Source organism: Plecotus auritus (assembly GCF_963455305.1).
Source record: "Plecotus auritus genome assembly, chromosome: 3".
Lineage (NCBI taxonomy): Eukaryota > Metazoa > Chordata > Mammalia > Chiroptera > Vespertilionidae > Plecotus > Plecotus auritus.
In genome coordinates this window covers 149,382,233-149,409,147 of record NC_137772.1, presented here as the reverse complement: position 1 = coordinate 149,409,147, position 26,915 = coordinate 149,382,233, and the positions used below count along the sequence as shown (strand labels likewise).

At 40.5% G+C, this 26,915-nt stretch overlaps 1 protein-coding gene and 1 long non-coding RNA gene across 5 annotated transcripts in view; one reads left to right on the top strand and one right to left on the bottom strand.

The window, feature by feature from the left end:
- The window catches only part of SYT1 (synaptotagmin 1), a 562,599-nt gene that overhangs the window by 515,557 nt on the left and 20,127 nt on the right, over window positions 1–26,915 (top strand). The window lies entirely within an intron of this gene.
- The window catches only part of LOC308243527, an 87,008-nt gene continuing 70,621 nt past the window's right edge, over window positions 10,529–26,915 (bottom strand). The window contains exons 2-4 of the long non-coding RNA XR_013960073.1: window positions 20,249–20,386; window positions 16,319–16,425; window positions 10,529–11,220 (exon numbers count right to left, since the gene is read on the bottom strand). This is a non-coding gene — a long non-coding RNA (uncharacterized lncRNA). The remainder of the gene's footprint in view (window positions 11,221–16,318; window positions 16,426–20,248; window positions 20,387–26,915) is intronic.

The window sequence follows — 26,915 nt, the reverse complement described above, 5'->3', positions numbered from 1 at the left end:
AAAGTAAACAGTTGATAGAATATGGTCGCTCTACTCCAGAAGTCAAGAATAAAGTAGAGGCCTGGGCGGTGTATCTCAGTGGCTGAGCATCGACCTATGAACCAGGAGGTCACAGTTCGAGTCCCAGTCAGGCATATGCCCAGGTTGCAGGACATACAGGAGGCAGCTGATCAATGATTCTCTCTCATCATTGATGTTTCTCCCTCTCCCTCTCCCTCTCCCTCTCCCTTCCTCTCTGAAATCAATCAATTTTTTTAAAAAAAGAATAAAGTAGAGTAGGCTTTAAAATATAATTAGATTAAGGGTAATTTATATAAATTAAACTATACAATATTTTGTCAACAACAGACACATATCAAAACATTTTGAAACAAAATTTATTGATGAGGAAAGTTTTCTGGGAGAACTCGTCTAAATTACTCTTCCCAAGAAAGGTTTAAGGATATGAAATGGGCATATTTTGTAAACAATGAGGTTTTAATGGAAGGGAGAACTTGGTATTAGGAGGCAAAAAACAATTTTTTCTGTTTAACAGTGATTCATCCTTTCAACAGTATTTTTGTCACAGCCCTTCTTAGGTAACCCTTCTCCAGACCCCCACTGCAAATCACTGACTGCTCCACATGACCATACAAGTAGCCAGCACAGTAAATCAAATCCTGTCATTTCAGAGCCTTCTCTTTATTCCTGCCTACCTAGTCAGCGTCAGCAGCATTACTACATAGTCTTGTATTACTGTGCCTCGTCTCCTTTGAAATTCTGTTATCTTAGAATTCTATTATTTCAAAGACAGGGAATTAGAATAGAGCATGAATGGGAGGAGATATTGATCATTTTCTTGGTCTTTTTAAGCTTTTTTTCCTTTCTATTGAATTTATTGGGGTGACACTGGTTAAAATTATACAGGTTTCAGGTGTACAATTCTACAACACATCTGTACACTATCTTGTATGTTCACCACCCCAACTCAAGTCTCTATCCATTGCCATTTATCCCCCCTATGCCCTTGTCCACATCCCTCCACCCCCCCCCCAGTCTAAGTTTTAGGAGGGTTTTAAAAAATTTTTTTCTGATATATTTTTATATTGATTTCAGGGAGAGGAGTGGAGAGAGGGAGAGAGATAGAAACATCAGTGATGAGAGAGAGCATCATCAATAGACTGCCTCCTGCATGCCCCTTACAGGGGATCAAGCCCAAAAGCCAGGAATCAAACTTCATCCTCCTGGTTCATGGGTCTACACTCAACCACTGAGCCACACGGGCCAGGCTAGAAGGTTGTTGCTTTTTTATGTAATTATATTTAAACTAGAGGCCCAGTGCACAAAATTTGTGCATGGGGGTAGCAGGTCCCTCAGCCCGGCCTGTACGCTCTCCAATCCGGGACCCCTTGGGGGATGTCTGACTGCCGGTTTAGGCCCTATCCCTGTGGCAGTCAGACATCCATCTCACAATCCAGGACCACCGGCTCCTAACCATTCACCTGCCTGCCTGCCTAATGTCTCCAACTGCCCTTCCCTGCCAGCCTGGTCACCCCCAATGGCCCTCCCCTGCCAGACTGGTCACCTCCAACTGACCTCCCCTGCCAGCCTGATCATCCCTAACTGCCTCTGCCTTGGCCCCCACCACCATGGCTTTGTCCAAAAGAAAGTTGGATGTCTGGAAGATGGCCAGTTGACCCAATCTAATTAGCATATTACCCTTTTATTAGTATAGATGCAGATGGTTATATGACATTGTAACAAGTCACCTATGATAATTTCCATGGGGTTTTTATTTGCCTTTTAAAATTTCAATCATTGTCTTCAGCGATAATTTTAAAGGAAATATTATGAAAAAAAAAACAACAACAACAAGGCAGATATTCAGATGATGTAACTTAGAAGTTATATTTCATTTTCTCTAGAAGTCAATTAAAGTGTTAAATATATTACCAAAAAGGAAAAATAAAGCCTTCATTGGCTTTGTTTATACCAGGAAGAGACTACATTGTTCCATTTATTTCATCTTCCACAAGATATCCCAAGAGAAAGCAGATTAAGTCTTATCAAGTACATTTGATGGTTGCTGATGGATTTGTTTTTAAAGGCACCTTTTCATAGACAAATGAGGAAAGAGATTAAAATTCTCACTTAGTAGATATGGCAGAGTAAAAATGTGGTTCTCAAACCTTGGGGTGTTTCAAAATGCAGATGCTGCAAAGGTCTGGGGTGCCCAAGGATCTGCATCCCACGTTAAGTCCCCTAGGAAGCTGGTGTTGATGGTACTGAGAACACCTGGAATAAAGCTCAGCCACTCCCTGCTTTTCTTGAGGAATAAATTTTTTTTTAATTTGTTATATCCACAAGAACAATGTCTTAAGAAAAGCTTTTATCAACCTTTAACCACATTCGTGTGCAGCTCTTGAATGAGAGAATCCAAATTGACTTGAATGAAAACAAAGACTTTATCTGAGCATCTCTCTACAGCCAAGATGACTAGAACATACCTAGTCCCACCCCTTCTTCTATTCTTAGATCTTCACTTTTCCTCCAAGTACACTAGCCATACTCTCACTCCTCCTGCCTAATTTATCCTTTGTTCATTCACAGACATCGTGTGACATCATAGAAAGAAGTGGGCACAGGGACCCAATGCAAGTTGAGCCCCAATTTCTGCACCAAAACAAAGATAATATCTACTTCCCCCAGCTATTGTTAATGATCTGACTAAATGATATGTATGTAGAATCAAGCCTAATGCCCAGCGCATGGTGGAGGGGGCCTTCTTTCCCACTACCTGCAAAATGAGTTTCCATCTTTCTAGAACTTCTCGCCTCTTCATGTCATTATATTAATCTCCCTGTCAATGCACTTAGTGACTCTCCCCGAATATTCCAGAGTGTACCAGACAGAAAGTGAGAGAGTAAAGATGCTAGGCAGAGTTTTCAGGTTTTCAGAAGGCAGAGAAACATCAACGGGATGGTGATAGTCCGATAGCTCCTGTTTCTGGTCCTTGCAAGAAAGAACCCACCTGCAGAGGTGAGAGCTATAGGACTTTGCAGCCATCTTAATCACCTCTGGCTACACAGCTTTTGCTACAGGAAATGGCGCCACCTGACAGAACAGATGGGACCACAGGTACATTGCTGAAAGGCAGGCATTGCTTTGGTCACCTATTTTTAACTCACTGTTGCCTGTCCTAATGCTGTGTATCCATAGGACACACTGGTGTATTTGGCTTTTATGAAGTCCATGCATGACCCTAAAGGACTCACACCTCTAACCCAAAAGTGGAACAAATCTTCCTTAGATTTCTATTCACCCCTTGAGATAATATCACAATAATCTATGGATTCAGGTAATCATCCCAGCCAGTTTGAGAAGCACTACCGTGGCAGTTAGAGACATGTCACCTAGGTGCCAGCTCCAATAAACAACGTGGCCTTGAATAAACCTGCAGTTTCTTGTGTCTATTACCCTCATCAGTAAGGTGGACATAATGCCACACAATTCATGTACTTTCCATTGTTATTATGATACACATTAAGTGCTTCGAAAGTCAAGCAAGGGCAAATGTGAGGCTGGTGGGCAAATGTGAGGCTGGTGGTTAAGTTGAAGTGTATTAACTAGAATCCAGTCAATTCTCAGCTTTCATATATACCATATATCAAAAATGTGCTATTATATTCCCATCATACTTTTCACTTAGCATTCATGAAGCGTCACATAAACCCCCCTGATGATATAGCCTGGGACAAAAATCCAGGTTTGCCACTTCTTTCACTTTGGAATAAGTATCTTTTCTGAATACTTTTGTTGGCTAGCTTATTTCTGTTTCAATGTATTTCATGTGTCAATAGGAGATTACCACATGGAAGATGGATATTAAAAATAATTAAATGTAAAACAATTTAGGAAGAATGAGATAAGAAGGTGGACTTCCCTGGGGTTTGTCATAGCGCCGGTACATACTCACAGCCCCGTCTGCAGAATGAGTTATGTTCTCACTTTCAGAATTGCGGGGCCTTTCACAGAGCCTTCTGTCACGGGGGTTGACCCTCCAATGGAGTCAATCCACACTCCAGCCCTCGCAGGCTCACATAATAAGAATTCCACACACACATCCCAACCCCCACACCCCCCCCACAAGTCCCCCAACAAAAAGCTTCCCTAAGGCTACACACAAACCCCTAGGAATAGCTCCTCTCTTGCCTGGAAATGTAGATGCCTCTCTAGAGCTGTCATATCACACTTGACCAGTAGGTGCTGCCATCAAAACATGGGTGATTTTCCTTCCAGTCTGGCAAGTTCAAGGTTTCCAGCTTTGGGAGATAAAATCTGGGTTTCAAGTCTGATAACGTCTTTTTTACAGTGGTCATCTAGGATTGATCACTTCTGAAGACTCTAGTTTCTGTTCAAACTGACTTAAAACAAGGCAGCCTGAGAAACAGCACTCTTGGATGGGCAGCTGAAGCAGATTTTCACAGGTGTTTCCTCTGTGCTGCAAATCTAATAGCCCCCTAAGTTTAATCACATCCATGCTAGAGGCAGAAAAAAACACTACAACAAAAGATGAAACGAGAGCAAACTCAGTAAAGCTTATGGCTCCCCAAGAGCTGTTTTGATGTAGAGTTCGCTATGAATGCTCATTAAATCCTCAGTGTGTGAGGCAGGACTTTGGGGAAAGTTAAAATGAAGATAATAAGACACCATATCTACCAAACTGACATGTTTGTAAAGCATTCAAAATACTCCAAGGAAATTCCATGTGATTCCCCAGCATATTAGAGGCCTGAAATAGCTCTTCTAGATAAATCACAGTCCAGATAACCAGGTACATACTTGGGAGACACAGTTAATTTTGTTATAACACTGACCACAAACAACAACAAAAAAAAAACACACACACATTTAAAAAGCAACTCAAAGAATAGTCCCCATGATAGAGAGCCAGTTATATCCTCTTCATGAGCAAAGAGGAGCTCCCATACACCATGGATATTCAATACATCAGAATTATAAAAGGCATTAAATGACAGGTATGTAAAAGGCATTAAATGACAGATATGTAAGAGGAAAGCCAATAAGGTTTGTATCCCCAGTGCTTTATTTACTGGAAAATATTCATAAGGTTCATCCTCAGCCAGAAACTGAATGGAAATGGGACCTTGTATTGTTAGGGTTCTCCAGAGAAACACCAATATAATGTATATGTGTGTGTGTGTGTATGTATGTGTGTATATATATATATATATATATATATATATATAGAGAGAGAGAGAGAGAGAGAGAGAGAGAGAGAGAGAGAGAGATTTTAAGCCATTGGTTCACGAATTTGTAGAGGTTGGCAAGTCCAAAAGAGGTTGGTATGATGGCAGGGCACAGCAGGGCAGGGAGGGAGCTGGAGCTGGAAACCCAGGGAAGAGTGGATATTGTTGGTTGAATTCAAAGACAGTCTGCTGGCAACATTCTGTGTTCCTTAGAGGAGTTCAGTCTTTTTATACGAAAGCCTTCAGTTGACTGAGGCCCACCTCATTTTACCTTAAAATACATCCTATTTAAAGATGTATCTCCAAATACAGTCACATTCCTGTGTGCTGGGGCTTAGGACTTCATGATATGAAATGGGGGGAGGGGAGAGAAGTTCAGCCCATTACAGGCCTGAATGGGTATTATGATGATCTAGATTCTAGAAATTTAAAAAGAGAGAGAGATGGGGAGAAGTTGGAAAACAAACAAACAAACAAACATGTGTTTCTTGGTGCAGTGATTCTCAAAGTGTGGTCCTAGGCCCAGAAGCACCAACAACACCTGGGAAGTTGGTAGAAATGCAAATTCTCAGACCCCACCCCTGGTCTACTGCACTTGAGAGTGAGGCTCAGCACAGTTTTTAACAAGCCCTCCAGGTGATTCCAATGCAGGCTGAGGTTGGAGAACAACTCCCTTAGAAGTTGATTGATTATAAGAACAATGCCACCTGAGAAATTTTCCAACAAACATAGATCTAAATATTGTTTACTCTCTGTGTTTTTTTTAAACACTGCAGCTGAATCCTATTTTATAAATTGGCCTTGTAATCCATGTTACTCTGATAAATTGTAACTGAAGCCAGAGCTCCGAGGATAAGCATGATAACAAAGGGTCTTGGCCTCTAAGTACAGATTTCCGACAGGGTAAAAGCAAAACTGTGGGCACCCAACAAAACTAATTTATCAAGTGACAGAGCAGTTCACTTGCTGTATCTGGTTGGAGGCCGCAATTGTCTTATGCAATTCCCATGCATGGCAAACTGAATTATAATGGTTGAACTTTGTAAAACTCACTCTATTCTCCTTCTTAAAAATGAAAAACTAGAAATAGAACTGCTAAGTTGGTCACTTTTGAGCAAGAATCAAATTTATACTATGCTACACTTGGCCCCAAAACACCTTCTAAACCCTCACAACATTAGCTAATACACTGGCCAATAAAGCTGTGGCCATGCCTCTCGCCGTGTCCTTTGAGAATCTACCCCGAGCAAAATGTTTTAATGCCCTTGTGAGTTATTTCCAAGCCTCAGTGGATGGTCAGATCTACAAATAAGGATACACACAACCAATTTATCTGAAGAAGTCAGCTTTATCTGAGGCATATATGCTACATGGAGGTCAGGTACATGCCCCCGGAGGTAGAGCTTATGTCCAGGAAGCTTTCTGGCCTTGTCTAGCACAGTTCTCAGAACAAACATAAGATGCTGCATCACATTGCATAATAGAAATAGATCCAGCACTTATAATTACTTTGTCATTTGTGGGGCAAGAATTCCCCAGGCCTTCAGGAAAAAAAAATTATTTGTGGAGCCTAACTTTTTTATATTGGCTATCAAGAAAAAGGTGTTGGGTGGTCTTTTTGATTGGACTTGGATCTAGATCTAGCCTCTTTGTGACATTCTGTCACAGAATGCAACTGTGAACTTATTAGATTTGGGCAGGAACAATGTGAGGAAGCCTCAGGGCTACTTATAAGCCATAGTATTGAACGGTGTCCAGGTGGAATAGAGAGCGTTTTCACACTGAGCAATTACACCAGCAGCTCATTGATTGAGAAGTTGCTATTTATCTGGTGCCACAAGAATAAGGACAGTCCCTCAGCTGGAAGCTCATATTCTATACAAATAGTCGGGTAATCTGGATTCTTTTTTCACTCCTTCATGACTCACACTTCTCTGGGTTTATCACTGGAACTCCCCCTGAGGTGATTTATTACCTGTGACTAATCATATTGCGTGGGCCTCTTCCATTAATAATAAGTGAAATCAACTTAAATTTAGCATCAGGAACTATCTGAAAGAAAAATAGGTTTTATCAGAGTAACCTAAAAAAATAATTCATACACACAGACAACAGTATGGTGATTACCAGAGGGAAGGAGGGTTGGGGAAAGTTGAAGAGGATAAAGGGGAGATAAATGGTGAAGGAAGGAGACTTGACTTGGGGTGAACACACAATACAATATACAGATGATGCACTCTAGAATTGTACGCCTGAAACCTATATAATTTTATTAACCAACGTCACGCCAGTTAATTCAATGAAAAAGGAAATAATATTTTTTTTTTTAAAAAGAGTAGCCTCTTATAGTTTTGAGAAGAAAAAGAGGCCATGCCACAAATATGGTAAGGGACTTGATGATGAGCGAGATAGGATACTGTCACCTGTCATGACACTAGCACGAGGTAGTGGCACCACCACCTCTCTGTTCCACTTCCCCTCCCTCAGCCCAGTTACCTAGCTGCTCCCTAGAGTCGCTTGCTAACCAGGAGAGAAAGAAAAGCTTGACTCCTAGAATAGTTATCCCTATTTGGGATTGCCACACTCTGAGAGATGCAAATACTAAGCTCAGAGAAGATCCAGAGTCCTCTTTGTGGACACTGTCATCCCAGTTTTTGGCCTCACTTGGAGGTGGGATGTACTGACAGCATAGTCCGTGATTCAGAGGCACATCAAAGCTCCTTTGATGGCTCCTCCTTAAATCAGAAGAGGATCAGATTTTCTACATTCTCTTCTTGCACATGGCCCATGCTGAGGTTTTCGTTTCATTGCAGAAGTTTGTCCTTCACCCTCTGTACTCGGGGGTACATTGTTATCTTCTTTTCCTTCATCTTTGGCCATATCTCCATCCCATAGCGCCCTCTTCTTCCTAGCTCCCTCCTCCTACAAACAACAGTGTCTTCTAACACTGACCACTGCCAAAAGATGTTGCTTCCAGAACAGGTTAAATGGGGAGTCTCAAATACAGGGGGTTGTTCCTGACTTACCTGGAATCAGTTTGGCCTGGGTATTTAGACTTGAATTTAGAGCAAATGTAAGTCAAGGCGATTCTGGGTGAGCCACTCTGAACAGGAGGTGGCAGTAGCAACCAAGGTATTTGGGCGCCCTTTTCCAGTTCCAACAAAGGACATTTCCTATCTGTTGTTTGTCAATTATGGGCATAATTTTGCCTCACCAAAGCCAAAATAGCTAAATAATGTGTCCAAGGTCCCAGACTTTGTGGAGTTCCACAACTATTAAACAACTAAAAATTGCTCCAATTGAACACTAAACAACCAAATGAACACGTTGGGGAGCAGTTACATAGTCTCACTACAGAGGAAAGGAAGAACCCTACAGAAAGTGCAGACGCCCCACTTAGACTGGCATTGGTGGAGATTTTGGAAAACACATGATTTGAGATCTAATGCACATACTAATGAGCAAGTTATTTAACAGAGATGACTCAGCTCATGCCCAGATGTGGATTAAGGGGGTAAAGAAGTCTTTATAAAAGGTCAAATAATATAATAGCCAGGAAAGCTTTGTTAACTATAACATGTTCTAAACGTACAAGGAAGGCATTTTTGTTGGTTTGTCCCTGCACTTCCAAATGTCCTAGACCACTTTTTGTTTTTACTTCCTTTTTCTTTTTCTTTGCCCAGGTAGTATGGCCAGAAGCAGTTTGGCCGTCCGTAGGTCTATTATTTCTCTGATAATTATAATTTCCCAGAGTTATGGAACACAAATTACTCTGTAATAGCTCTAAATTCTTTGCTTCATCCTGAGTCTACAATTATGCTCTCACCCAGGCTCCTGTCATCTGCTGTCTTGATTTATGAAACCTTCTGTCCTCTGATCTCCTCATTTCTTACCTCTGCCTCCTTTAAAACTTATGAAATGTGGCTGCAAGGTCAAATTTCTCATCGTTACAGCATTACATTCTCAGGTGTGATCATTACTGTCTTAATAAAGCTGGCAGTTCCACAGTAGTCTGTTTAATCCACTAGGTAATTGCTCACTATATAATCCCCATCCTGTACCTAGCTAGGATTCCAGAACCACTGTTTTGTGGTTTGAAACATCTATTAATTTGGCTCATGCATTAATTAAAATTTTATTTCTAATCAAGTAGATGATGGATCAAGTGCTGCATATAAATAAGGAAACTATAACTAATTATAACCAATTTCATTTGAAGTGAGAACAATAGAACCAGAATGTTTTCTGGTAACTTCCATATACTTACAGACCTTTTGCAAAAGTAAGAAAAATATCTAAAATTTAGAATATTGCAGAATCAGTTTGGTATTATGGTAGAAGATTTAGGAGGCATGCAACCACACAAAATTTTTGATGTAGTTAATAAGGCAAAGACATATTACTTCACTTTGCCCCACTTTTGACCCAGAGTGAATTATATCCACAGTAAAATTAGACCTAATTAGGTTCTGGTACCTGAATGGCCAAGAGGTATAGAAATTTCTGGCACAGCTTTTTAGTGAGTGGGACATAAGAAGCCCATAATCTAAAGTAAAGCCAGTCCTCGGTTTTATTATTTATTTTGCTGCCTTGATCATTTTTCTGCACTCATTTGGCTTGAAGGCACAGACATTCCCTGTTGATTATCTGGACTTGGCAGTGGGTTTCTGCTACACATTTTGATTCCTAATATGGTAGTAGGAGAGGGTTTTGTTTGAGTTCCAGCGAGTTTCTCCAGGCTTGTGGAATGCAGTGAGGAAAGAATCCTACAGAGATTAAAACATGAACATTTGCATTGATGGAGAAAAATAAAAGAAAGAAAGAAAGGAAAAGGAGGATGTCTCTCTTTAAAATGTGGGTGTTGTTCTTTTCTCTTTCCTCTGGCCACTTTCATTTCTAACAATGTCTTTGAGTTGTGGGAGGGAGAAAGGAATTAATGCTGTTTGTTTAATCATCTATATTTTCATGAAAATTTCTAAGTCATTTTGAAATGCCTGAGAGTTTTTTACAGAAGCAATGCTAACAAAATACACTTTTCATTATCATCAAGGTTTAAATCCCTGAAGCACCCACTCACACCACTCTGTAAATTAGCCACCTAATGATGACATCTGAGAAAATAAGTTTCATGTCCCCAAAAGAGAGTAATACATCATGCTATCTACTCAGGATACAAATCATACTGTTCCTCTTCATTTTTGTTACAGTATGAATTAATGCTAAAGAAACCATGTATTGATTGTTTCAGAGGTCAATACAATTTTTCTTTCAGAGTCATAAATTTGTTCAGAGCAATTTTATTTGGTAACAAATTTTAAACAATACATCCCAGGTGACAAACTTTCTTTTAGTAATGGGTTCATTTTCCCCTGAATAAATTTACAAAAGGCCACATTTGCAATGGTGTAAAATTTTTCATCATTAACATCCATTTACTGTTTCCTTTATATAACTAAGAATTATATTTGGCATCTATTGCCCCCAAATTGGCTGGATCAGCATCTGAGGTTATGTTTATTTAGGCTTATCTGCCACATCCAAGCAATGCAAAATAAAAAAAATCACTGATTAGAGAGTCACCTAGAAAGCCAAGAAATGCAACATGCTAGTGTAGATTTGTGTGAAAGTTTGGTGTTTATAATGCTTCAGCTATTTTCTTTTTCTGGACAACTAATTCTAAGAAGCCCTTCAATAAAGTGTTCTGATCAGTTAGCAACAACCACAAACATAACTAGTCCATACAGTTAAGTAGGACCAGGAGCAGCTATAAATACCTGAAAACCCCCAATAACAAAGGCTTAAATGAAACAGAAATGTATGTTTCTATAATACGAAATAGTGTGAAGGTAAGCAGTTCAAATCTCACATGGAGTCTCCATCTATCACAAGGAACCTAGACTGCTATCATTCTCTTCTGCCATATTCTGCATGTGATGTCCTTGTCATGGACTGTACGGCAGCCAATACATCCCTGTGAGAAGAAAAAAGGGGGGAAATAAGGGTAAATAAATCCTTTCATGAAAGTTCTTAAAGTCCCATGCAGTCCTTCCACTTACATTTCAATGGACAGAATCTAGTCTTGACCCCCTTACTGCAAGGAAAGCTGGGAAATGTAGTCTTTTATTCTGGGTGGCAATGTGCCATCTAAAAATTGGGATGCTAAAACTAAGGGAAAGGAGTGAAGTAGGTATCAAAGTAGGCAACTCACAGTCTTCACCATAGTTAGGTGCATAGGCTTTTTGACTTGCTGTCATTGTCAGGGTCATACAGTGATTTAGCTTCCCCATGTATACTCATATTTACTTAATTAAATTAAAAGTAGCTGTTTTTGCTTCACTAACATAAATATACTTTATATATTTATAAATTATAGAAAATTTGAAAAATCAGACAATTAGAAAACAATTATTAACAACCTTAAAATTTACTGCTCAGAAATAACCAGGGCTTTTTTTTTTTTCTCTTTTTGGTACATACTTTGAGGCCTTTCTTTATGCACACATGCATATTTCTATACTTTCTATTATAAAGTTGGAATATATAAAGCATTCAAATTTTTAACCTTTTTAACAACACAATAGTCTGAACATTTCTCTGCATCAATAATCTTTCAACATTGTTTTAATGACTATAGATTATGTCATATGCCCATACCATAATTTATTTAACCAATGTCCAATTATTGAACACTTTAGTCATTTCAAATTTTTCTGTATTATAAACCACAATTCTGCAATTAACATCTTTGTCGCCAAATCTTTGCTCATATCCTGCTACCTTCCTTGAAAGGTAGATTCTCTGATCAAAGACTATGCGTATCTTAAGCCAAATTCCCCTCCAGAAAGACTGTTATCATTTTACATTGTTCCCTTCCCATCCGAGTATATGACGGTACCTTTTGACCAACAATGAATGTTATATGCTTTTTTAAGTCTTTGTCAACTTGATAGGCCAAGGTGTGGAGTCTCAGTTTATTTGTATTTGTTTAATTACTATTGAAGTTGAACACTTCTCCCTGCCTTAGATTTAGCCTCCTTTACTATTTTGAAAAGATATGACAGAGCAGAGAGAGAGAGGTTCATGGGCTCATATCTGGAATATTAACTTCAGCCAGGAAGGAACCAGTCCCTGGTTATTAGGTAAGTCATGGCTGCTGACCTGTGACGGGCAATATAAAAGAGGAGGTTATCCTTTCATATCTCATGGCACTCAAGGAAGATGCCACCTGATCACTTCCAGTAAGGTTCCTCAATCTGGTGCTTCATTGTTCCAGAAGGAAGCTACCACAGTCTTGCCTGGAGTTGTGTTGAGCTTGAAGGACAATGCTTCATATATGATGTGTGTGTTTTCTCCCAGCCATTTATTCCCTCAAGTTGACTGTAGAGCTCTTGCCTCATCAGAGTGGCAAAATATTTAGAGGGGCTCAAATTTAATTCAGGTAGTCAGTGAAGCACAAGATCTATCTACCCAACCAGGGTATCTTCTATCTAAATTTGTAACTGAGCTGAAAACAGCTTTGTGCCTTTCAATACCTGACTGTGTGTCACATTTCACTTCATTTGAAGCCAGGGAGACATATAGCAAGTATCCAGATCACAATTTTCCAGTCAAATAGCCTTTTGTATCATTTTCTGATATAGAGAACTTCAAATACATTAGGCACATACTATCTGTGAATGGAATTGATGTATTTTCTTGCTGTGTGTTGTATAAATTTCTTTGGCGTAGTTTACCTCTGTAACTTTTTAATCCTTTCCTTATGCCCAAAAGCCAATTAGTAAATCAAGAGATAATATAAGACATAGTTGAACACTCTAGGATAACTTCCAATTAGACCATCAGGACAAACCTTCAGATAACTGAATGCCTAACTATTAAGGTACAACTAAAAATAGGAAGAATAAGAATACAGTTCATCCTCTACCAGCAAAATAAAAAATTAAACATTGAACCACACCTATATCTTTTTCTCTGTAGGCCTAAAAATTATTTTCCATATATGTAAGAAAGGTAAATATGCATTGTTTGCAATTTAGGTCAAGTCTTGTACAGTGTGTCGCATGGAGCACACCCCAATGGAAATTTAGTGGGCAATAACATGGAACAGTACAATCACAAAGGAATGTAAGACACCATTGGGGTTTGCACTTCCTCCAACTGTCTTGCGGTAGTCTTTTTCTCTCCCTCTGTGGGAGAAGCTATTTAGAGTCAAGCATCATTAAATCAGAATGCTAAGGAAGGAGAAAATGAATATGGGTTAATTGCATTCTGGATGCCACTGAACCACACACAGTTGGTTCAAATTATTATTGTGGTATAAAAATTCATTGTGCATTCCAGGAGACAAATAATTTGGTGAAACTGGAGTATGGGTGTATACCAGGAAGTGGCCTCAGCTAAGAATTCTGAGTGTGTGTGTGTGTGTGTATGTGTGTGTGTGTGTTGTCAGGGTGAGGACATATATAGATCCCTGTAGTTTATGCTAAGAAGTTGGGATTTTGTCCTGAAGTGGGAATTTCCCAGGAAACTTGCAGCCACTGTCTCATTATATGCAATTTGGCACATTCTGTGTGATGTTCTCCCCTTTGCTGCAATAAGAAGCTCTATACCTGTAATCTTGGTAGAGAAGTAAAGCCTTTATTCCTTATCAGCAGATCTACAGGGTAAACAAAGGGACACTATTATGGGAGCAGCTGTAATTGAGCTGAAGACCTCTTCCTGCCATCAACTACCAATAGATAAAAGGAACACAATCCAATACAGGGCAGAGAGTCACCAATGTCAAGCAATTAATTCTTTGTAATAGAAGTGGAAAGAAGGTAGAGGCCAATGAGGGCTGCAGGAATCACGGAAGGCTTCTTGGAGGAGGTGGTGTTTCCTACCCGTGCAGACTTAAGGCCTAAGCTTTATGATCCTAAAGAATCAGTAGGACTCCAGGGAACCATTTCTTCAGTGGAATATACGAAACGGACATCTCTGGTCTCATGGGTCACCACAGAAAACACAGGGGCCTATACTTTTTGCAGGGCCTTGTCTGGGTGCCTGCACCCAAAAAACTTAGATAACTGCCCCATTTCATTGGCCTTTATTTATTTTTCATTTTATTGTTTATCTAAGATTATTTGCTTAAAATATTTTTAATTATAAAAGTAATATGTGTTTATGGCAAGCTGTAAAAACAAAAGTATGAAGTCTCTCCTCTACCCCCATACCCAACCCTTCCATCCAGAGAGAACCACTGTGTACAGACACTGTTTCAGGTATATATATACCTGAAACAGTGTCTATATACACATAGCTTGTATACTGTGTATAAATATTATCATATTGTTTTACTTTTTCTAATGTAACTATGCTAAGGCTATTTAGAAGGCACTTGATGACAGCAATCCGGTTGGTACAGAGTCCTGAAGCTCTGTTGTAATACACTTTATGTAAAATAGATTATCAACTGTCTATATCAAAGAAAGTAGGGAACACTAAAGCCATACCAACCAATTCCTTGGCTTCACCACTTGGACATCTCTGCCTAAGAGCACACAAATGATTGCCTACCATTCCATTGTGTGAATGGGCCATAATTTTGTAATCCTTCCCCAGTATTAGATATGCAGGTTGTATGTAGGGTTTTCCTTCATGAACAATAGAATCACCTTCTATATTTATCTTTGGTTACTTGGGCAAGAGAACTTAGAGCATTAAGTGCCTCCAAGTGGAATCCCTGAGTGGGAGGCAACGTGCACTTTAAGAGTTAATAAAATGCTGCCAAATTGCTCTCCCAAACCTTGTTCTATTGACAGTCAATAGCAGAGACATGTTTATATGTTGGGCTTTCTTTGTAGAAGGTGTGAGCTATGCTGTTGCAGAACTAGTTCTGCAAGCTTAAGACTCAAAACCAACCGACCTATTTGCATCTAGGATCCCAGCCATGCGCTTTCTCTGAGCTTTTAATGTCTCCAAGCAGTTTGCATTAGTAGTTCACTTAAACTATGCAGTGGCATAGTCCCATCCACATAAAGAACCATTTTTATGTTTGCTTTCTAGAGTGTCAATAGCTGTTAGAGGGTTTCTTTCCAAACCCAGGGAAATTCTATTGAGAAAGCAAACTAGCAAGAGAGAGGAAGTCGTGAAGCCAAGTCGGAGCTGCCCTTGTCAGGAAGGCAGACAGAAAGAAACAGGCAGAGAGACAAGTTCAGAAATTGAATAAGGAGCTGTGTGTCAGTCACATGACCATTTCGGTCTCAGGAAAGAAAAGGTACCATAGATATTGCCTGAAGGCCCCATTAGGAGGGGTGGTAGCAGACTGAATGGCAAAGACCAAAAGCTCAGCTTCTTAGCTATTTTCACCTCCTATTCAAATGCTTTTCAGAAACGTGCAACTTCATCTTCCATATATATATGTTTAGATATATAAATCCTCTCCTAAATAGAGTTTGTGTTATATTCATGCTTTTGTGGTAAAATAAAAGATAATCACTATGTTTTCAAAGATATAAAAATACTAGGGGCCCAGTGCATGAATTTGTGCACCTTGAAAGGAACTGTGAGCTGTGAGGCTGTGGTGGGCACAGGGGCGTGCCTCAGCCCATCCTCCGCAGCCCCGCCCAGCCCCTCCCACCATGGCCCCCTCCTTCCCATCCCCCCTGTCTGCCGGCAGCCCCGTTTCCACTGCTGCCACTTGCACCCACTGACGGTGTGGAGCGATCGGGGCCAGTGCCAGCAGGGCCAGTGATGTCAGTGGGAGCAAGCGGTGACTGCTGGCCCAGATCGCCCCTGAGGACTTCTCCACCTCTCCCTGCTCCTGAGGGGCAATGGGGGCAACAGCCACCGCTCGCACCCACTGACAGAGCTGAACGATCTATCAGGACGAGCGCCGGGCACAGGCAGTAGGTGCAAGTGCCTGGCAGGACTGCATCACATAGGAGCAAAGAATTTTCAGTAACCCCCAGAGGCTTGCCCCAATGACAGTGACCGGCACTCTGCCTGCTCCACCATCCCGCTGCAGCCAATGCCTGCCATGTTCCGTGCACGCCCTGATCCACCATCCTGCTGCAGCCAATCCTGCTCACCTGCTCCACCATCCCGCTGCAGCCAATGCCTGCCATGTTCCGCGCACGGCTCTTGGTGGTCAGCACACATCATAGTGACCAGTTGTTCGGTTGTTCCACCATTCAGTCTACTTGCATATTAGGGTTTTATATATATAGATGACAGAAAAATGACAGCATTGTTAATTCAATTTCAGGTTTTTTTCAAATATCTTTTTTTTTTTTTTTTTTTTTTTTTTTTTTTTTTTTTTTTTTGGTTAATCCTCACCTAAGGATATTTTTCCATTGATTTTTAGAGAGAGTGGAAGGGAGAGGGAGAGACAGAAAGAAACATCAATGTGAGAGAGACACATCGATTGGTTGCTTCCTGCATACACCCTGACCAGGGCCAGGAACCTACAACCAAGGTATGTGTCCTTGACTGGAATCCAAACCGGGACCCTTCAGTCCTCGGGTGGATGCTCTATCTACTGAGCCAAACCGGATAGGGCCAATATCTTTTTTTTTTTTTTAATGTAGTTAATAGACCAGTTTTTTTTTTTTTCTAAGAGAATGAGCAAAATGTAATCAGTTGTGTTAATATTTCAAACAGCAAGCTATTGGAAGTTTATTTCTACTCTTAAAAAACGTTGGGGATGAATAAATTCTATTGTACATGTGCTATTGGTGAAGGAAAGAGGTATAAAAAGTACAACATGCTCTAGAAAATGATTACACCTTCAATGAAAGACAAAGGAAAGGCTCCACTGTTGGTCAGAAAACCACATTTGAAACCTCCTGTAGTCCTAATAGGCACAGATATGTCTGTGTATTCTTCTCATTATTCATATTCCCTATGTTATACAACAGCAATATGATATTTTAACTTAATCTAAGTTGTAAATCATTTATCAGTTATCAATTATCAGTCATCAAGAGTGTCTTTTTAGTACAAACTGTGGCAGCACAAAGAGAATGGAACAAGGAACGTTTTCATCCAGTCCCTCCTGCCTCTATCGTTGGCCACAGATACCCACCTGTGCTCCTCCCAGTCGTGTTTTCTTACATTTTACTTTTATTTTGGGATTTATTTGAACATGTGGGGGTTTTTGTTTGATTATGTGTTGGTTTCACAATGACACATAATGTATTCTAAAAGGATTTTCAATGAAATGAGAATTGTCTTGTAGTACTAAGTCCCTTTGCTCAGATCTCCTAACTCCCTGTCTACATCTCTGCCTCCTTTCCCAGACCAGCCTGGCCTTGGGTCCTCACCACTTCTCCAGTGAGGGCAACTTAATCTAAATTGTAAATCATGCCAGAGCCTCTGGGCGCCTGCCCTGACCTTGCTTCTCCCTGCACCACTCTCCTGTTTAAACTCCTTAATTGGCTTTAATTAGCTTCTCACTCCTTCATGATGAATCCAAATTCCTTAGACTGCTCTACAAGCCCCTCCATAACCAGGCTCAGGCCTGCCTCTCCAAAAGGCATCCCTTGTCTGCCATTTCCCTATGCTGCGGCCACAATAACACCTCACCCACTCACACACGGGAGCTTTTGTGGGTGTCCTCACTGCTCTGATGGTCACCCCCAGCTTCCAACCTGGAGAACCGCTAACCTGGTGCTTCTCAGGCCCTCCTGGCCACATGAACCTCCTGGAGCTCTTGTTCCAGTGACGAGTCTGCGTCCACTGGGCTGGGACACGCCTGAGGTTCTGCATTTCTAACAGGTTCCCGGGTAATGCTGAGGCTGCTCAGAACACGTGCTGACCACAAGCACGGCACTCTGCCACCCGCCCCCCTGAAAAGCTTCTCCCTGCAAAGCTGATGTGCGCAAAGCGTCCTCTTCCCTGGTCTTATACATGTGTATGCAGATTATGCACTTATTGCCATATAAGTCACACTACTGTCATGACTGCCCCTCTAACTACCTGTGCATCATCTAAGAGCTTCTTCCTTGGAGTCCCAATGCTGACCTCAGGCCGAATATACAGGCATTTCATAAAGGTATTTTGAACAGTAATTAGCAAAAATTTTTAAAGCAATGCTTGAATGACCACCTAATAAGATGTTGTTAAAAACATCTATGCTGGATTGGAAGGTTAAATTAATTTCTTAACTTTCATATCATATCATGTATTTTTTTATGTTACTACCTTTATCTCCAGTAGGGTGGAGGGGTGGGAGAAGGGAGATCTAGAACTATAGTAAGTCCACATATAAGGAAACCAGTTTTACTATAAGCCAGTGGTCGGCAAACTCATTAGTCAACAGAGCCGCGGTTTACCAACCATTGCTATAGGCTAATTGATATAAGCAAAAGTTAAGTTCCTACAACATATTTCTGGTCACAAAAATAACATCAAACTTCTAAATAAAGGCCCCAAAGACTTTTAATATTAAACATTGAAATAAATGTTGAATACATACACTTAAGAAAGATTAATAAAAATAAGTAAGAGAATTCTTTTCCAACCCACTTATTCCAGTGCAGGGTGAAGGGTGGGCAGAGCCTCTTCTGACAGCTCAGGGCGCCAGGCGGGGACCCACCCTGGGAAGCACTCATCACCCACACCCACACTCACTCTGGGACAATGTGGACACACCAGTTCACCTCCCGTGCGCATCTGTGGGATGTGGGAGGAGGCCCACACAGACAGTGGCCTGGCCAGGAATAGATTTTTTTTTTCTCTTCAACGTTAGTACAAAACAAAAAGGTTGAAGGAAACAACATTATTCGAGGATCTGCTGCACTTGATTTCTATTCTTTATCTACATGTTAAGTCTAGAGGCTGGTGAAGAGTTTGAAGAGCCCAGACCTGCTAGACAGCAGAACAAATTGATTATCTTCGTGGCCTTGAGGCTGACTTTGTCACTCCCACTGCCAACTTCTGCTGCATCACACAGCCCTGCTGGTTTTCAAACTCTTGACCTTGCACCAAAAAAAAAAAAAGCGAAGGAAAGCCAAGGCCAGTGGATAATCTCCAGCAGAGCGTCTGGGCAGGAAGCGGCACCTCAGAGACCTTTGCCATACCCATCGAGGAGAGAAAGAGCTAGTAGAAACAAAAACAAACAGCATCTTTTGAAGGTTTCTTTTATCATGTCACCAACATGACAGGACGGGCCAGCAGTAACTGTCCCTCCCGTGGTAACCTATGGCCCTAAAAGTTGATCAACAGTCTATCAGGGCTGCTAAGATAGCATTTGCAGCACAGTGGTTCTCAAGGTCCAGTGTATATTAGAATCAACCAGGAAGGGATATTTATAAAATATGAACACCTGGAGCCCCTTCCCAGACCATCTAAGTCAGAATCTCTGGGGTTCAGGAGTTTTTAAAATTCTCCAGGTGATTATCATGTGAAGCCAGAGTTGAGAACCACTGAGAGAGGATATCACCTTATTAGATGCTTGAAGTCCCCTACAGCTGCCTCAAAAAGTGAATGTCTAGACTCTAGCCTCAGCTTAACATCCAACTAACTGGCCTCTTAGTCTTATCCATTATAGGCCAAATAAAACCAACGCAGGACATTCTACCCTTTTCCTCATGCAGCATGCACTCATGAATTATAACTGAGAATCTCTTTATTTGCACCCATATCTCCCATCACAGTTTCTGTTAAGAAATTGGTAAGCTGATAGAGAATGTGAACCATAGAAAGAAGAAAGCTGGACTGGCTGGCATGGCTCAGTGGTTGAGTGTCGACCTATGAACCCCCAAGGTCACGGTTTGATTCCTGGTCAGGGCACATGCCTGGATTTTGGGCTCAATCCGCAGTGTGGAGCATGCAGGAAGCAGCCAATCAATGATTTTCTCTCATCATTTATGTTTCTTTCTCTCTCTGCCTCTCCCTTCCTCTCTGAATCAACAAAAATATATATATTTTTTAAAAAGAAAGAAAGAAGAAAGCTGAATTCCTTTGGAAAATAAAATGTCAAGTCAGCTTGGTTCCTTTTCTTTTAAGTCTTAATGTACCTTGCTTTCTCATTCTCCTTCCACCTGTAACCTGCCTCCGTGAATCCATCAGTCATAGTGTTGAGCTCACAGCAACCGGCAGGAGGTCAGGTGGGAGCTTGATTGACTGGCAGGTTAGGTGGGGCCACACTGGCAAATCTGAAGTTTCAAGAGAATGGAATTTGATTACATTTATAAGCACAGACCCACCCCCCGACCCTAAGAGTTGGCTGTCATACTGCCAAATGTGAAAGGACACTTGCGACATACATGGCAGGAACTTTATATTTTTTGTTGAATCTGAATCAGAGACCCTCAAATTTTCTAAAATAAGTCTTATAATTATAAATACTCATGTACCCAGCACACAAAAGAAATAAAATACTATGTGTGTGTGTGTGTGTGTGTGTGTGTGTGTGTGTGTATATATATATATATATATATATATATATATATATATATATATATGGTTGTGTGTGTGTGTGTGTGTGTGTGTGTCCTATATATCCTATATAATAAAAGCCTAATATGCTGAGTGTCTGGTCATCTGTTCAACCAATCAAAGCATAATATGCTAATGATATGCTAAGATTGCTCAACTGCTCTCTATGACATGCACTGACCACCAGGGGGCAGACACTCTGACTGGTAGGTTTAGCTTGCTGCTGGGGTCCCGCAGATCGAGACTGAGTGAGACAGGCTGGACATGCCCTGGAGCCCTCCCATGGTCCCTTCCTGTCTGGCCAACCTCCTGTGTCCCTCCCTAGCCCCGATCATGCACTGGTGGGGTCCCTCAGCCTGGCCTGCATCCTCTCGCAATCCAGGACCCCTCAGGGGATGTCAGAGAGTCGTTTTTGGCCTGATCCTCTAGGCCAGGCTGAGGGACCCCACTGTTGCACAAATTCATGCACTGGGCCTCTAGTGTGTATATATATATATATATATATATATATATATATATATATATATATACACACTGAGTGGCCAGATTACTATGATCTCTGAACGCATATATATTAGTGGCCAGCCTGGCCAGGGGGAGGGGACATGGGTGGTTGGCCGGCCTGCCTGCTGGTCAAACTCCTGGTCGAGGGGACAATTTGCATATTAGCCTTTTATTATATAGGATATACACTAAGTGGCCAGTTTATTATGCGTTCAGAGATCATAATAATCTGGCCACTCAGTGTATATACACCCTGTATACACCTCCCTATCCCTTTTCTCTCATTCTCTCCTCAGAGGTAACCATTATCTTGAATTTGGGCTTATGATTCTCAGGACAATTTCATGTTTTATGTCCATCATTCCTGTGCATGATTTTATTACATACACACAGAGTTTTGTTTTTGCACGTTTTCAGTTATATACATGGTATTATACTCTATGCATTTTGTTTTCAAACTTTATATAAATAGTATCATATTATGTATCCTTATGCAGCTTGTCTGTCCACATTCTATTCTTGAGATGCACCCATGTTGATTAATAGAAGCTTGCTCTTTTTAATTGCTGTATAGCACTCATTCCATAGTAGGAATACAACCCAACTGATGTTCACATTTCTCAGTTGATGGTTATCTGGGTTGTTTTCAATTTTTGCTGTCATAAACAATGCAGCATTCCTATTCATGTCTCCTTATGCAAATGTGGGAGCATATCTCTAGGATGTTCACACAAGAGTGGGATTTCTGGCCCTAACTGGTTTGGCTCAGTGGATAGAGCATCAGCCTGTGGACTGAAGGGTCCCAGGTTAGATTCCGGTCAAGGGCACATGCCCGGGTTGCGGGCTCAATCCCCAGTAGGGGGCGTGCAGGACACCACCGATCAATGATTCTTTCTCATTAATGTTTCTATCTCTCCCCTCTCCCTTCCTCTCTGAAATCAATAAAAATATATATTTTTTTAAAAGAGTGGGAATTCTGGGTTGTAGTGAATACACATCTTTAGATTTTCTAGATGTTACTGAACACCTGACCAGAAGAATATGAGCATTCCTATCACTCACATCCTTGTCAACAGTGATATTAACTTTTATAAATGTTTAAAATTTTTACTAGTGTATTTTCCTACAAATCCTGCAGAGGGCAGCATATCCTGGTGCTTACAGTTCCTTAAGCTGCATTCCAGTTTATGGGCCACTTCCTTTACTCCTTGAAATGCTTTGTCCTCTTAAGTCCATTACTCCTCAGCCCACTCCCTTACCTCAATCAGCTCCCTGGCAGACTCTTACAAGGACAGACGACTGTAACACTCTGAAAGCTGAAAGCTCCCTCCCACTTTTCACTCCACATTTCTGGCATGTTTCTGTCTCCTGACAGGGTGGGAGGAGAATAGAGACGAGTCAGTATTGAATTAAAATCCATTTTCCAGTTCAAAGTAGCATAAGAGAGGATCTGAGCAGACAGCACAGTCTTCCACTGTTCCGGAGCAGCGGTATGCAACCTAATTAGAAGGCATTACACGCTGTCAGAGACTGCTTATGTAAATGGAGAACTACTGAGAAATAGGGAAAGGTATTGTAGAGCCGTGGTGGCTTTGTTTTTCCTCTGGAATAGAAGGTATTTATTCCTTTGCCTTCTGAGTTACATTGTTCCTGGTTCCCTAAAGGAGAAAAACAGTGTTCCGTTTCAATACACCTCCTTGGATTTCTCTCATTCTGGACTGAGCTGAAGCCCTGCCACGTCCAGACTTCCGTGGTGGGAATGCAGCCTTTAAGACGCATTCCTTTTAAGAAAGCAGATGTGGAACTGGGCTGTGCTTAACGACTAAAATGGCTGCTCTAGGAGTGAGTTTATTGTTAGGACTTTCAAAATGGTCCTACCACCACCATTAGGCTAGGAGTCCTTTGTCCTAGCTAACCTGGATTTTAATATTTTCATACTTAAAAATGAATGATGAAATTATATTGTCCTTGAGAAGAAAGTAAATAAATATGCTTTTCTTTCGGGTTGAGTTATTAAATCTTTTCTTCCCTCTTATCATAGATCAAACTTTCTACAAATGGAATCTGTCAAACATTCTTTCAGCAAGATGGTGTAGGTGTTCTAGGGAGTAAACTTCATTTCAAAGAAAATGTTGAGTTAAAGGATGTTTAATCCGGTTTCTCTATTGTAAAATGTCTTAAAGGCATTTCCATGCTGATATATATTATACATCTCTAAGGTGGAGACTTTGAGAGAGTCTGTGTTTCTAAGTGGTTAACCACAGTTTGCTCTTTCATGAATCATCTGACAGGAATACAGTTCAAAAGACACATTTTGGAAAATGCTAGGTTAGATATTCTAAGGTTGGTTATACCATCATCCATAGTCAAATAGACCAGAAATTCATGATACCCAATTATATGTCACCCATGGATTGAAATTCTCTCCTGATAGGATGACTGTCTTGACATGTTGGTAGGTAGACACATTACTTCTGTATTGAATGTTCTTGTGGAGATATTTGAAGCCAACCTAATTTTTGCTTCCTTGTCCGTGACTTTTTTCTGCTTCATTGCCTGGGAAATGTCTAAATTCTTGAGCTTGAATATTCAATCAAGGACATGTTTGTAGTGTTGAGCATTCTGTTATCAATATTCCATGGAACATGGCATACTTTTAATCTGTAGATGCGGCTATTCTTTGCTTTAGTGAATTTCCTTGTGTGATATTTGTGAATGCCTTTCCTATTCCATTTATTGGATCCTCTTCTTCAGAGACATAATTTTTCCTTATGTTATGTGCTTTGGAACTCCAATCTATCAGGATCAGATTCCTTTGCTCCCCTTGTATTTACAAGCCTTTCTTCAAGGTCAATCACTATATTTACAGCCATGTGGTTTTTTTTTATTCCTTGCTATGTCACCCTTGTTTATTTGTTCTATAATATTGTTTTTGTCCTCAACGTCCTTAATCCTGTAACCTTCCTGTTGTTCTATCATCTTATCTTTGAGCTCACATTTTTCTGAGTTCATGTTTTCATTAACTTGATTCATAATACAAAGCACTTCTGAGGAATTTTGTTTTGTTCTTTGGACTATGTTTTCTCTAAGAGTGGGGGTTTTATCATTCTTTTGCATGCTATGTTCCTATCTTTTAAGGGTTGATTGCTTTTCTTTGTTTTCATTTGTGAGCATTGCCTTAACATGTTTAGATATTTGTCACTGTTTTCTCCCCCTGTCTCATTCACTACTTTTTGTTTTGATCTAGAGTAGATGATGTAGCCTTGACTCCATTCCCATTGACCCTAGCTTGTTTTCTCCAATATAGTTTGACAGCTAGGTAATGAGTTCCACCCACCTTACTGTAGATTAAAGGACTGGGTAGAGAAGGAAAGGAGGAGTTCTTTGGAAGTTGTGTGAGTTAGGACTCCTGGTTCTGTTCTCTCCTCTGGGATTTATTGGTGTTTTGAAATAAACTTTAACCCCTTCCTTCAATCAGGACTCTTACCTTCCCTGAAGAGGAACACTATGGGATTTTTTTTCCCTAGCCATTCAACAAATTTTTATTGAGTACCTATTCCCTTCCAGGCACTGTTCTAATCAAGGCACTGGAAATACAGCTGTGTGAACAAATGAGCCAAAAACCCCCCTTTCTCATGAATCTGTATTCATTACCATTGGTGTCTTTACTGATACAATGTGGTCTCAGAAAGAAGCAGTCCACTTCTGCCCAACAGCCACCCCACTATCCCTCAGTCAAAAGAGGTGGGAAACAAGGGGAGTCATTCTGTTTGATTATCTCTGGAGCTGAGGGCAATAGTGAAGTTTTAAGATTCATCAATTCACCACTAAAGCTTCAGAGGGGCAGGAAGGCAGGCAGGGTGAGGAGCTGAGCTGTGCCAGCCTCTTTTCTTTTCTCGGTCAGCAGTTTGCATGTGTGCGTGCAGGTGTGCATGCTTTGTTTTGGGTATTCATGTTATCAAGTTGTGCTTTGGTGGCTGATTTATTGTTGAGGAGTGGGAGCTAGTGCTTCTTATTGGCATTTTACTTGTGTGAGAGAGAAAGGAAGATTCTACACTCTGTTGTCACTGTCAAACTTGAGCTGGAAGCCTCAACTAATTCTCTGAGCTAATTCTTTTAAAACCCAACTCTGGTCTCAAACATGAGATTGCCATGAAATAACTCCTTTCTCAGAACTATTCAAGTACTTTAAGGCACAGATTTAAAAAAAAAAAAAGCCTAAAATTGAAGTCATTTGGTTGAGTTATGGGCCAGATTCTCCTGGTTACAAAACAAGGACTTGAACTTTCAAGTACTTCTAAGAAATTAGTTAGTCTTATCCTGGACACTGAAAAACTCATTTCTTTATATCTGCAGAACACATTTGTCAGAAGAATTCTTCAATGTCATGATCCTAATGCTCAAGATGGTTCTTGCACAATCCCGTAAGAATCCAAGCTCTCTCCTGAATATGTCAAACCTATGCAGATAATGGCAGGCAGAAACAGGAGTGAGAATAAATACCTATCCCTAGGCTTTGAGATATGAGGTCTGTGTTAGCATTAGAAACCCCAAGCCTCTAGACCTATTGCTTAACTGAAACAGTAAAAGAAATCATCGAACACTTGTGTCCTTTATTGCAAACCATGAGACTTAGCGTTACCTGCAAATGTCTCCCAAATAAATCATACTTAATTCAGGTTATGAAGAGAATATTTGATAAATGCTGTACTCATAAGGGAATTTGAATGTCACTAGATCGCATCTTCTTGTGTGACTAGCGTGCCTCTAATGTAATTTCCCCCATCCAGAAATGTAATCCTCAGCCAGTTGCCTTGAAAGCTAGTTACCGTGGAGATGATTATCAGTAGTATGATGACCTATTTAGAGGAATTTCTGCATTGCCAGAAAACAAATAACCATAGAGAGAGCAGGACAAATGAATGATGCTCTTTCCCTGAAGGTGCCTTTACAAACAAATGCCATAGATGTTGTGTGTGTGTGTGTGTGTGTGTATTTGTTCATAATTAGGACTTGCAAATGTTTTTGTGAAGTGGCAATTGTCTTCACGCACTCCTAGGGTACAGAAGGTAGTACAAACAACAGCAGGTATAAGCATATGGACACTTTCCCTCTTTCAACAATTTGCATGGCCATGGTTGCATTGATTTCTCGGCATTATTAACATAGCAGTTTCTTTTTCTGGCTCAGCCTCTGTTTTTTGAGGATTTTCTAGGGGTGCTGGAGTGTGGTTGACAGGTAGTTGGTAAGGATCAATTTTAACAAACCAATTAACTGGCCATTAATAATTCCTCAATAATTCTGTGATTCTATTGATGGCTAATTTGATTTCCTCAGAATTATGCCACAAAATCTATTCTCTAACTTCTATTTGGTCTCCCATTTTTCTGTGAAACTTGTGATTATATGCAGATCTGGCCTAAGTTTTTAAGTTTAAATGTTTTTCATTAATCATTGTGCTATCCACTGCCTATTCAGCTGCTGCCTCTCTCGCTCTCTTTTTTTTTTTTTGAGAAAATTCTGATACTGCTCTAACTACAGTGATACTGCAAATTCCAGTGATAAACATTGAACCTTTATTATAATCAAAGAAGCAGTAACAACATAAGCCAAGCATTACCCCAAATAGGAAAAACAGACCTACTGTCCTCATTCTAACTCACCAAGGCCATATTTTATGTCATTTTTATATTTGTTCTAATGTTCCCAGGTGAATTCCTTTTTCTACTCTCATCTCTCATT